This window comes from Malania oleifera, chromosome 7 (genome assembly GCF_029873635.1).
Source record: "Malania oleifera isolate guangnan ecotype guangnan chromosome 7, ASM2987363v1, whole genome shotgun sequence".
NCBI lineage: Eukaryota > Viridiplantae > Streptophyta > Magnoliopsida > Santalales > Ximeniaceae > Malania > Malania oleifera.
This window is the reverse complement of record NC_080423.1, coordinates 28,762,647-28,776,196: the sequence shown is the minus strand read 5'-3', so window position 1 is coordinate 28,776,196 and position 13,550 is coordinate 28,762,647.

Genomic DNA, 13,550 nt, shown 5'->3' with positions numbered 1-13,550 from the left:
TTGGAAAGAGTGGGGGAATAAGAATTTTACGTATACAAAAATTCTCCGCCTACCACTAAAACTTTTTTCTCACTTTTCTTTAATTCCTTCTTTGAAGTTTTCTATGAAAAATGAACTATAAACTCTCTCTTTATACAAAATTAGAGTAAGGGTATTTTCATAATTTTAAGGATTACTTAAGAATTAAGAAAGGAAATAAAATAAATAAAATGAAAGGAAAGATAGAGAAATAGAGATGGAGAGAGAAGAAGGGGGCTGCATCAGATTCAGAATTGATAAGGATGCAATGCATCCTTATCATTCCATTATTATGCATATATATACAATTATATTATTATATTAATTATCAAATTAATTAATTACTTAATTAATAAATTAATTCAATAATAATAATTTTTTATTTTTTTTTAAATTTTAAATCTTGATTTAATTTAAATTTTTTATTTATTTTTTATTTATTTTTTATTTTTTTGTGATTATTACACTAATCATATATATATATATATATATATATATATATATATATGTATGTATATATTTGAATCATTACAACCTAACTAAATACTTTTGGGTTAAAGTAGTGAACACCACCTATTACGTAATGAACAGAGAGTCCATTAGATCTAGTCTAGATAAAACCCCCTATGAACTTTGAAAAAGAAAAAGACCAAATATTCATACTTCCATGCATTTGGATGTAAGTGTTTTGTCTTAAATGATAAAGGGGATCTAGAAAAATTTGATGCTAAATCAGATGAAAGAATCTGTTGACTTGATTGGTCACGCCCTGTTTTGATAATGACAAATACTCTTAGTACTAATGGTTGTACTGAAAACTGCATGCAGGTTCACTTTGTGTGCGCTTCAGGACTAAAAGACTTATCATGATGGCGTGCGGTGTTCGTGCCAATGAATGAAGAATCTTGTACTGCATTTGTATTTATTATTTAGTTTCTTCATTTTGGGATGTTATTTTATTATGAACTGTACACTCATATGACTTGTAATAATTTGCATCATGCATGATAGGTAGGTATGCTCAAATCGACCTTAGTTGGACTTTAGGTACCTACATGGACCAGAGAAAGACCTTAGGGTTCGGTCGACCGACACCGGACTTTTTCAGTGTCTTCCAAATTGGACCCCAAGTGAGCCTAAGAGACACACATTTTCACATATACTTGTTAGGCACTTGAATAGAGCTTGTATGCTTCAAAACGGGACCAAAATGCACACTTGGTGCATTTTCGGTCGACTGAAGCAGGCAGCTCATTCTGCCATGGTCGACCGAACCAAGCCTGGGTCAACAGTTGACCAAGGCACTGGTCGACCGAACCAGAATAGTTCAAAAATCCCCGGTCGACCGAAACCCTCTCTGGTCAACACATTGACCACCTGGTTGACCGAATTAGGTAGTTCAAAAAACCCTAGTCGACCGAAACCTCCCTGGGTAAAAAATTTGACCATCTGGTCGACCGGCCCTTTTTGTACTCCAACTACCTGGTCAACCAGAGGGTCCTCGGGAGAAATCCCAGCAGTCTGGTCGACCGAACCAACTGGTCCAAAATGGTCTGGTTGACCGAATCTCGAAAAATTAAGAAATCGCCCTCTTCTGGTCGACCGAACCCTTAGTTCAATATTCCCCTGGTCGACGAACCATATGAGACTTGGTCGACCGAAACATTTCTGGTCGACCGGACCTCTCGGTTTGCCCTGATTTTTACCGCAGTTAAACATATTTTAAACAGGGTTAATTATTTTAAAATGATTTAAAATTTTTTTAATAATGCCCAATAGGTCCCCAACGGTCAAAAATACCTCCTTGCCTATATATACCCATTCATTTATCATTATTAGACAGGATTAGTAAACTTAATTAGGGCAAAACTCTCTCAACTCTCAAAAGCCTATATTAGCCAAAAACTTCTTACAAACACTCACATACTCTTCAATCTTTATTTCTCTAAGCATTTTGAGTATTTCTATAAGGCTATAGTGCGTAATCTCTCTAACTAATACTCTCTTTTGGTATAAAGTTTGATTGATTTTATTTGAGAGTATAACCTAAAGTTCTTCCACGGATTTCATTTGATAAATCTTATGTGGGAATACTTTGAGGGTTGTGGTTCTTGCATTGTTGTTGTAAGATACCTAAACCTAGATTTTGGGTGCAAAAATCCTTTTGTGAAAAGCTAATCTTTCAAACAACTCCATTGTGCTTTAGACATTGAAATATCGTATTGATTTTGTTTGATCTATCTTTCTTAGCATATTTGAAACCCTGATTTGATTTTGTGATATTCGAATATTGTGTTTCAAATCTTGCTTAGATACACACTCTAGATCTTGATTGATTATCATACTTGATTGAGTGTTTAGCACACATTAGAGCACTAAGCATATCTACACATCATTCGTGCTTGCATTATTGATTGAGCTGTATTGGTGCACACATCTACTTTTCTAGAAGCATATTTTCGTGTACAAATTTTATAAACATCTGTTGTATTTCCAGGCACGGGCCTGAAGAGGGAGACTTGCCCTGAAATTGTCCCGAATTGGCTTAGACCCGGTTAGGAAAGTTAGGTGCGTCGTCCTGTTAAGGTGTGTAGGTTGAGGTCAGCCCCACTAATTGACCTGGCTAAGGTTGAGGTCAACCCTGTGTTAATTTGACCTGGTTGTTTGGGTGCCGCTCCACCCGTTAAGTGAGCCTATAGTGGTAATTCTTGTGCTTGTTGGCCAAGGCGGGGACGTAGGCAATTTGGCCGAACCTCGATAATATTTCTGAGTGTCGTCTCCTTTACTGCTTTATTGTGCATGCTTGGTTAAATGTTTATTACAGTCTAAATTCCATTGTATATTTACATTAATTTATTTTATATGCACTAGATTGACCTTAGGCTTGTGTAATACTGTTGTTAGTGGATTGACCTAAGGCAATAAATTTTTAAATACCAATTCACCTCCCCTCTTGGGATTACACCAAAGCTAACAGAATTTTTTTAGGATATGTGGTAAATAGCAAAACATTTAGAGTCTACAACAAAAGAGCACTATCTGTTGTAGAATCCATACACGTAGTATTTGATGAAGCAAATGCATTCTCACCTAAAACCACTGATGATGATGATTTAGACATAAGAAAGGGTTTAGAAGACCTAGCAATTCATGAAATCAAATATGAAAGTGTTAAGTCCAATGAACTATCTAGTAATGACTCTCTAGAATAACCTGAATTGCCTAAGGAATGAAAATTTGTAAAGAATCACCCCAAGGATCAAATAAATGGTGTTCCATCACGAGGGGTGACCACTAGATCTTCACTAAAGAACCTGCGTAATCATTATGCATTCCTATCTCAAGAGGAACCTAAGAACATTAATGATGCAATCAGTGATGACTCATGGGTGGTAGCCATGTAAAAGAAATTAAATTAGTTTGAGAGAAATAAAGTTTGGAAGTTAGTTCCTAAACCTGTTGATCATTCTGTAATTGGCACTAAATGGGTCTATAGGAATAAAAAGGATGAAAATGGAATTGTTGTCCGTAACAAGGCTAGATTAGTAGCACAAGGTTATAATAAAAAAGAAGGTATTAACTTTGATGAAACCTTTGCTCCTGTAGCTAGAATGGAAGCAATCCGTATGCTACTAGCCTACGCATCCCATAAAAACTTCAAACTCTACTAAATGAATGGGAAAAGTGCATTCCTAAATGGTTATATAAATGAAGAAGTGTATGTAGCACAACCCCATGGGTTTGAAGACTTTCATTTTTCAAATCACGTATTTAGATTAACAAAAGCCCTATACGGATTAAAATAAGCTCCTAGAGCTTTGTATGAAAGATTGAGCAACTTTCTGTTAGATAATGGTTTCACGAGAGGAAAAATGGATGCTACCTTGTTTATCAAAACCAAGACCAATGATGTGCTTATCATTCAAATCTATGTTGATTATATCATATTCGGTGCTACAAATGAGGGCTTTGCAAAGAATTCGCTACATGCATGCAAGATGAGTTTGAAATGAGCATGATAGGTGAATTGACTTATTTCCTTGGTCTTTAGATTAAACAAGTTAAAAATGGAACATTTATCAACCAATCTAAATACTAAAAGACCTACTAAAAAAAATTGATTTAGAAGGTGGTGAGCCATTGAGAACCCCGATGAGCACTTCTATTAGTCTTGATAAAGATGAGTAAGGAAAACCGGTAGATGTTAAATACTACCGAGACATGATTGGTAGTTTGCTTTACTAAACAGCCAGTATACAAAACGTAATGTTCAGTGTTTTTATGTGTGCTAGATTTCAAGTAGTACCTAAATAATAACTTCAAATTGTTGTAAAAAGAATCTTAAGGTATTTGATAGGTATTATTGACTTAAGTTTATGTTATTCTAAAGATACATCATTCGAAATGATTAGTTACTCTGATGTGGATTATGTCGGGTGCAAAATAGACCGTAAGAGTACAAGTGGTACATGCCACTTCTCATATGCTGTTGTTCATGAAAAACCCTAACTTTACCCATCTTCAAGCACCTAAACTCGATTTTTTTCTCTTCTGAATCTTCTTCTACCAATCTTCGAAGCTATCCCACTGAGATTTTGTCCAAAAAGCTCCATCAAAGTTTCAAATCTTGCTTCATCTTCTCGGTTTTTTAGATTTAACTACACCATTTCTTCAAAAACCATGCTAAGGATGAAATCTAGGGCAAACAGGAGCCAATTCTAAGGAAAAGATGACTCTGAGGTTATTCATTGCTGGCTTATATCTCCTGGGGCAAAGAGAATGTACAATGAACGTATCCGATTTACTAAACCGATTCTTGATAAGATATAGGATATCCCTTTTATGCAAAAGAACTTTGTGAATATTCTTTGTATGTTCAATGTATCAGGATGGGATATATTCATTTCGTATCAACCTAGAGGAATTTACCCAAACTTTAGTTGTTTTATGCAAACTTGGAAAGGGAAGAAAACGTATATTCTATCAAAGTCATGGACATATCATTCGCACTCACCCCTCAAACCATAGCAACTAGACTCCGAATTCAATTGGGTGAGTTTGAATGTCTTAACTAGGGACAATCATAGATGATGGAACATGATTTTACCCCCTCCCCAAGAGTTTTTACCCCTTATTATGATTAAGCAACCAATCTACTTTTACCATCCACCTTTATAGAGGCAATTGACCTTTGAGATGAAGATAATTCATTTACTAATCACATACAACATTCTACCTAGGGTTGGGCCTCGGGACCATCTTTCTTACTTGGATTGTTTTGTTATGTGGTGTTTATACAAGGGCAAACGCCTTGATCTTCCTACCCTGATCCTCAAATGAATGATTTCCAATGAGGAAACGAGGCGAGTTATTCTTCCATATGGAGGAATCTTGAGCCTCATCTTTAAGCATCTCGGTGTTGCCAACTCATCCACCCTATTCATAAGATGCACATCATATGATCAATTTTCATCCACTACCGTGAAGCTCATGAGATACATGTTGGATCGAGCACTTAATTGGGTACATAAGCCAAATAGAGCTCCACAAGGAAATGTAGGCTTATAAGAAGATCGGCCTCATGGCCAAGATCCACATCATGATGCACCACCTGCTCTAGCTATTTTAGATAATGATGCTCCTTCGTGGTTCATGGATTTTCATCGGAACATGCACTCCCAGTTGAGTTCTTTTGTGACAATTTAGACACTAAATATAATGCACTCCATTCCACGTTTAGTTTGTTTAGTCAAAGGCTAGCACGAATTGAGCACAATATGGGCAGTGCTTCCTCTTCAAAAGGAAAAGTTCCCATGGAGGCGAGTTAGGGCGATGAGGACGACGATAATGATGAGGAGGAAGAGACTTCATCTGGTGGCGCAACATTGATGAGGATTAAATGTTTATTTGACATCACTTGATGAGAACAATTTGTGTTGCATCTGGTTGTAATATATTGATACTTCATCTTTTATCTTTCTTTGAACTCTTACTTATTTTCTTTTTAAGAATGCTTAATACTACTGCTATGTTCTCCTGAATACAATATTCTAAACATTGTGTAATGCATGTTGGAAAAGGATCTTATTGATTATAATTTGCATGCTGGTTGATGGACACGTTGATGGATATATTGTTTGAGAATTGCATGCTGACTATTGGACCTATTAATTGTGAATTGCATGCTGCTTAATGGTCTTATTGAGACTTGCATGCTGAATATTTCTCTTGCATTCCTTTTTTCTGATGTCAAAAGGCGAAGAAGATTAAGCAAAACGATAAGTAAGTAAATGCTGATTTGGAAATATAATATTAAGGGGGAGAGGAAACTAAGTTGATATTATACTTGCAAGCTGAGTTGGTTATTCATGTTATTCTTGGAAAATACATTTTATAAATAACTTATTGAGGACAATCTTTCTGAAAAGGAGAAACACCAAATCACGGTTAAGCTTGAACAAATATGCATATATTGATTATACTTTATGTTTCATGCTTATTGTGAGGAAAAGCCTCATCAAGGCTACCTTATTTTGCTCTTTATTTGTCATTATAAAAAGAGAGATATTGTTGGCCTAACAAGGCTTAATCTTGTTTTGATGATAACAAACTAAGGATTCTAATTGTACTTTCAAGTAAAATTTTAGGTATTATCTTCCTTCAAACACAACGGTTAAACTTACTAAAGATTGACTGAAGCTCGACTAAAATTCACAAGTCATGAAGAAAACAAGATCATTGAATTATTGATCAAGCTTGGACGGAGTTAAAGCGGCACTACATGAAGACATAGGATTTAGTTGTATTTAAATGTTCTTAGAGTCTCATGTAAGTACTCTTAAACTTCAAATTTATTTATTAAGCTCTTAGGAATAAATATTGGACTTAAAGACCTATTTAAAAACCTAGAAAATATTTTTATAAAGTCCAAATTTTTTTCAAAGTAATACAAACAAGTTTTGGAATAAGAAACATGGAAATACATTAAGTTACAGAGTGTTTAGGCACCTAAGGCAAATGCTCAATCGACTGAATTGCCATTGCTAGTGTAAAGAAACTAGAACAGTGTTGGTATAGGCACCTAAATGAAATTCAAGTAACTTGAACAAGGTCAAGTGACTGAACTCGCAAGTTCAGGCGACTCAAATGCTACTATCAGTTCTGAAGCACATATTTTAATTGGTTCAAGCGAATGAACGCATGGTTCAGGCGACTGAAGTTCGTGTTTTAAACTTATGAACTGCATTGATTTCTTTCCTAATTTACCAGATATGGTTTCCAAACTTAGGAAAAACAGTAAGATTCTTTTCTAACCTATATAAGGCTTATTATATGCACATTAGGGCATGAATACACACTAAAATACATTCAATATATTTCGATTCATACTTTGAAAAGTTGTTGTGTGCATTTCTCAAGCCCTAAATTGATGTTTGATTCATACTACTGAATTTTTCATGCCACAAATCAGAAAACCCTTGATTTCTTTGTGAGTTTCATTGCAAATTGCTGTTAAGAGTATATAGTGATTTTATCTTTGTACAAAATCTACTCTAGTGTGAGAGTAATCTGTTTGTACACACAATTGTATTGCTGTTTTTGCAAACTGACGATTCGAGGATAGAGTCGTTGCCTAGCAAGAGGGTTGTTCTTAGTAGAGAGGGCTCTCCACCTTCCAACGGAGAGAGGAAAATCCACCTATTGAATGGAGAGAGTAAGAAAAATCCTTACAACAAGTTGCTTTAGGCAAGGATGTAGGCGGGACGCTGAACCTTGTAAAAAATTCGTGTGTTCATATTCTTGTTGGGTTATTCCCTTCCATGTAGAGGAAAGCCAAGGTGGGCTTCATTAAAAACCCAAAGCCCAGCCCATTTAGTGTAAAAAACCTAAAGGAAGTTATAAAAAGAGAGGGGAGAAAAGAGGACCCGTCATTTCTCAAAAGAAAGAGAGAAAAACATGATTTTTCTCATGCTGCTTAGATTTCATCAAGACTCCGATCCTACTTTGTTTGTGGTCCGATCAAGCTGAAATATAGAGGAAAGGTTCAAGACTCAAGGAGCTACAATCTGAACAGTGGAGATCGGATTTGGAGCTCGAGAGTTGAGGTTTTTGCCCATGAACAGTAACCGCGAATTTGGTATATTCTCTCAAATTCTCTTTGTATTTGCCAAGATTGTTGATATCTTGATGAGAGATATTTGTATCCTCTAATTACGATTAGAGAATACTTTGTGTACCCATTATTTGATTGATAGTGGAGATTTTAACTGGACTAGGTCCCGTGGTTTTTCTTCCTCACACTAGGGAAGTTTTCCACGTAAAAAAATTGCTTGTGTTCTTGTGGTTTGGTGTGATTGATTATTTCTCTTATTATTTCTAGCACGTATACAAAGTAGAGATACACCATATTTTCTTGCATATAGGGAGAAGAATTATTCCGCTGTGGTTATTTATTGATATCTCTCCCAACAAAGTGGTATTAGAGTCTAGTTAACAGATTGTCAGGTTGACAGTTTGAGTTATGGAAGCAAATACTAGTAGAATGATTAATCTAACTGGTTTAAATTATCACATATGGAAAGGAAAAATGGAGGATCTTCTTTATGTCAAAGATTATTACCTATCAGTATTTAGTGCTGAAAAACCAGAAAAAAAAAAGTTTGATGTGGAATGGACTTTGTTACATCGACAGGTGTGTGGCAATGGGTAGATGATAATGTTTTGAACCATATTAGTGAAGAAACAAATGCACATTCTCTATGGAATAAGCTTGAACAGTTATATGTTAGAAAGACTGGAAATAATTAATAAGTTATTTCTGATTAAACAAATGATGACTTTGAGGTACCAAGACGGGATTCCTTTATCTGATCACTTGAATACATTCCAAGGAATTATTAATCAGTTGGCTGGAATGGGTATTAAGTTTGATGATGAGATACAAGGGTTATGGTTGTTTGGTTCATTATCGGACTCGTGGGAGTCGCTCAGAATTTCATTGTCTAACTCCATTCTAGAAGGTGTAATCACAATGGATATGTCCAAGAACTGTTTGCTAAATGAAGAGATGAGAAGAAAATCATAGGGGGTCCTCTTAACAGTCAGAGATCTTGGTTACAAAAAAGAAGGGGAGAAGTAAGAGCAGAGGTTCGAAGAACAGAGATAATAGCAGTAGCAAGTCCAACAAGTTTGCAAATGTTGAGGGTCATCATTGCGGGAAAAAGCGACACATCAAGAAATATTGCAGGAAATTGAAGAGAGAAAATAAAAATGAGAAAGGGAAGGGAATGAAGAATGGAGATGACAAAGATGGTGATGATAGAGTTGCTACTACCATTTCTGTAGAATTCCTCATTGTTGATGATGATGAGATGATACATGTTGCATATCATGAGACGAATTGGGTGATTGACAGTGGTGCCTCCATTCATGCTACATCTCAGAAGGATCTCTTTACATCCTATAGATCTGGTGACTTTGGAACAGTAAAGATGGGAAATGATGGCTTGGTTAAAGTCATTGGAATTGGGGATATGTATCCGAAGACAAATAATGGCACGAGTTTAGTTCTTAGAGATGTGAAGCATATTCTTGACATTCATTTGATTTTGATTTCTGCATGTAAACTTGATGACGAAGGGTACTGCAGCACTTTCAGTGATGGTCAGTGGAAGCTCACTAGCGGTGCTATGGTTGTGGCTCGTGGCATGAAGCACTCTGCATTGTACATTCTGCAAGAAAAGATCTCCAACGACATAGTTAATGCGATGGAGGATAATGGTACAACAGAGTTGTGGCACTAGAGACTGGCTCATATGAGTGAGAAAGGATTAGCTTTACTGGGGAAGAAAAGTCTACTATGTGGACTAAAAAGTACATTTTTGAAAAGGTGTACTCATTGTTTGTCAGGGAAGCAGAACAGAGTTTCCTTCAAGAATTCCCCTCATTCGAGAAAGTTATAGATACTGGATTTAGTACATTCGGATGTGTGTGGCCTTATGAAGACGTGAACACTTGGTGGCTCTAGATACTTTGTGACCTTCAAAGATGATCATTCAAGGAAGTTGTGGGTATATATCTTGAAGTCAAAAGACAAAGTGTTGGCTGAGTTCAAGAAATTTCAAGCCCTAGTTGAGAGACAGACTGGAAAGAAACTAAGGTGCATTTGGACTGACAATGGTGGAGAGTATTCTGGTCCATTTGATGAGTATTGTAGACAGTAGGGTATTCGGCATCAAAAGACTCCTCCGAAAACTCCTTAATTGAATAGCATAGCATAAAGGATGAACAGAACACCACTTGAGAGAGTGAGATGTTTTCTTTCACAAGCCCGGTTTCCAAAATCCTTTTGGGGGGAGGCATTGAGCACTGTTGTTCATGTGTTGAATCTTACACCCTTTGTTCCTTTATAGTTTTATGTGTTAGACCGAGTTTGGACAGGTAAGGATTTTTTTTATAATCATTTGCGTGTTTTTGGGTGCAAAACATTTATGCATATTCCAAAAGATGAAAGGTCCAAACTTGATGAGAAAACGTGACAGTGTATATTCCTTGACTACGGTCATGATGAGTTTGGATACAAGCTTTATGATCCAGTTGAGAAGAAAATTGTGAGAAGCAGAGATGTCGTGTTTGTAGAAGATCAGACGATTCAGGATATTGAGAATGCAGAGAAATCTATGTCTCAATAGGGTGACAGTTTGATTGATGTGGATCCAGTTCCTTTGAAGAATTTTTCATCTCAAGTTGAGAATGATGTTCAAGATGACCACCAGGGTAGAGGTGATATGAATGTCCTTTACAGGTTCAGGGAGATGTTGAGACTGATGAGCAATTGACAGTGCTAGAGATTCCACCAGAGATTCCATCCAGGAGGTCAGCTAGAGACCGACATCCTTCCACTCGGTATTCAGTAGAACAATATGTGTTATTGACTGACGGGGGAAAGCCCCAGTGTTTTGCAAAAGCCATGGAAGATGAACACAAGACAAAGTGGGTTGAGGTCATGCAAGATGAGATGCAGTCATTGTATGATAACCACACCTTTGAGTTAGTGAAGCTGCCTAAAGGAAAAATAGCTTTGGAGAACAAGTGGATTTACAAGAAGAAGTCAAATGAGTTCTCTTCACAACCACGATACAAAGCTAGATTGGTTGTCAAATGGTTCGGTCAGAGAAAAGGTATTGATTTTGATGACATCTTCTCTCCAATTGTAAAGTCATTGATCCGTACAATACTCGGTTTAGTAGTTAGTCTTGACTTGGAAGTTGAGCAGATGGATGTGAAAACTGTCTTCCTTCATGGTGATTTGGAGGAAGAGATTTATATGGAGCAGGCAGAGGGTTTCAGAGTGAAAGGGAAAGAGGATTATGTGTGCAAGCTTAAGAAAAGCCTATATGGTTTGAAACAAGTACTGAGACAGTGGTATAAGAAGTTTGAGTCTGTTATGGAGGAGCAAGGCTACAAGAAGACAACTTCAGATCACTGTGTATTTGTTCAAAAATTCTCTGATGATGATTTTATTTTCTTACTGCTTTATGTGGATGACATGCTAATTGTTGGCAGGAATGCTTCAAGGATTGACCAGTTGAAGAAGCAATTGAGTAAGTCATTTGTTATGAAGGATTTGGGGCTAGAAAATAAAATTCTTGGCATAAGAATCAGTCGTGATAGGAGTGCCAAGAAATTATATTTGTCACAAGAGGAGTACATTGAGAAAAGTGCTTCAGAGGCTCAATGTGGACAAAGCTAAAGTGGTTGGCTCTCCTCTTGCTACGCACTTTAGACTAAGTACAAAGGAATGTCCTTCTACAGATAAGGAAAAGGAAGACATGGAAAGAGTTCCTTACGCCTCAGTAGTAGGAAGTTTGATGTATGCAATGGTTTGCACAATACCAGATATAGCCTATGCAGTTGGTGTAGTTAGTCGATTGTTGTCAAATCCAGGAAAAGAGCACTGGAATGCAGTGAAGTGGATCATGAGGTATCTTCGAGGCACTTCCAGTTTGAGACTTGGTTTGGGAAACGGACAAGCATTGTTAGTTGGTTGCACAGATGCAGATATGGCTAGGGATGTGGACACCCGTAAGTCTACTTGGGGCTATTTGATAACTTTTGCAGGTGGGGCTATAGTTTGACAATCGAGACTTCAGAAGTGCATTGCTCTTTCTACGACAAAGGCAGAGTTCATTGCAACAACGGAAGCGACTAAAGAGTTGTTATGGGCAAAGAAGCTCTTGAGAGAACTTGGTTTCGAGTAGCAGAGGTATGTGTTGTTTTGTGATAGTCAGAGTGCTATTCATCTTGCTAAGAATTCCAGTTTCCATGCAAGATCGAAGCACATTGATGTACGATACCATTGGATTAGAGATGCGTTGAACGATAAGTTATTAGAACTTGAGAAGGTTCACACTGATGATAATGGTTCTGATATGTTGACAAAGACACTATCAAGGGAGAAGTTTGAAGTTTGTTGTTTGATCGTCGAGATGGCGATTCCCTCCACATAGTCGGAAAGGGAGAGATTTGTTGGGTTATTTCCTTCCATGTGTAGGAAAGCCCAAGTGGGCTTTATTAAAAGCCCAAAGCCCAGCCCTTTTAGTGTAAAAAACCTAAAGGAAGTTATAAAAAGAGAGGGGAGAAGAGAGGAGCCGTCATTTCTTAAAAGAAAGAGAGAAAAACGTAATTTTTCTCATGTTACCCAAATTTCATCAAGACTCCGATCCTAGTTCGCCTATGGTCCGATTGAGCTGAAATTTGGAGGAAAGGTTCACGACTCAAGGAACTACAATCTGAATGGTGGAGATTGGATTTGGAGTTCAGGAGTTGGGGTTTTTTCCTATGAACAGTAACCATGAATTTGGTATATTATCTCTAATTCTCTTTGTATTTGCCAAGATTGTTGATATCTTAATGAGAGATATTTGTATCCTCTAATTACAATTAGAGGGGACTTTGTGTACCTATTATTTGATTGATATGATAGTGGAGATTTTAACTGGATTAGGTCCCGTGATTTTTTCTCCTCACACTGGGGAAGTTTTCCACGTAAAAAAATTGCTTGTGTTCTTGTGGTTTGGTGTGATTGATTATTTCTCTTATTATTTCCAGCACGTATAAAAATAGAGATACACTATATTTGCTTACATATAGGGGAGAAAAATTATTCCGCTGTGGTTGTTTATTGATATCTCTCCCAACAATTCTTTCTCTAACTCTCTTTAATTTTATGCACTTAATACTTGCGTATTAACTGCTGTGTATGTTTTAAATTGATTGGGAAAATTGGTTGAATGCTGAGATTGGGTTGGGATTACTTTGAATAATTAAATCATTTTTTGAATGCTTTTTGTGATTAAATTTTCCGATTGAAAATCATACGATTGCTAAAACTCTGAATTAAATTTGATTGGTTGAGGTAAAGTTATTTTGGTTGTTTGATTGTTCAAGTACAAGAAAGTTGTTTGCTTGAGTTATATTGTTGAATCTCGTTTTAAATAAATACTTGTTCATTATTTAAATTCAGAGTGGAT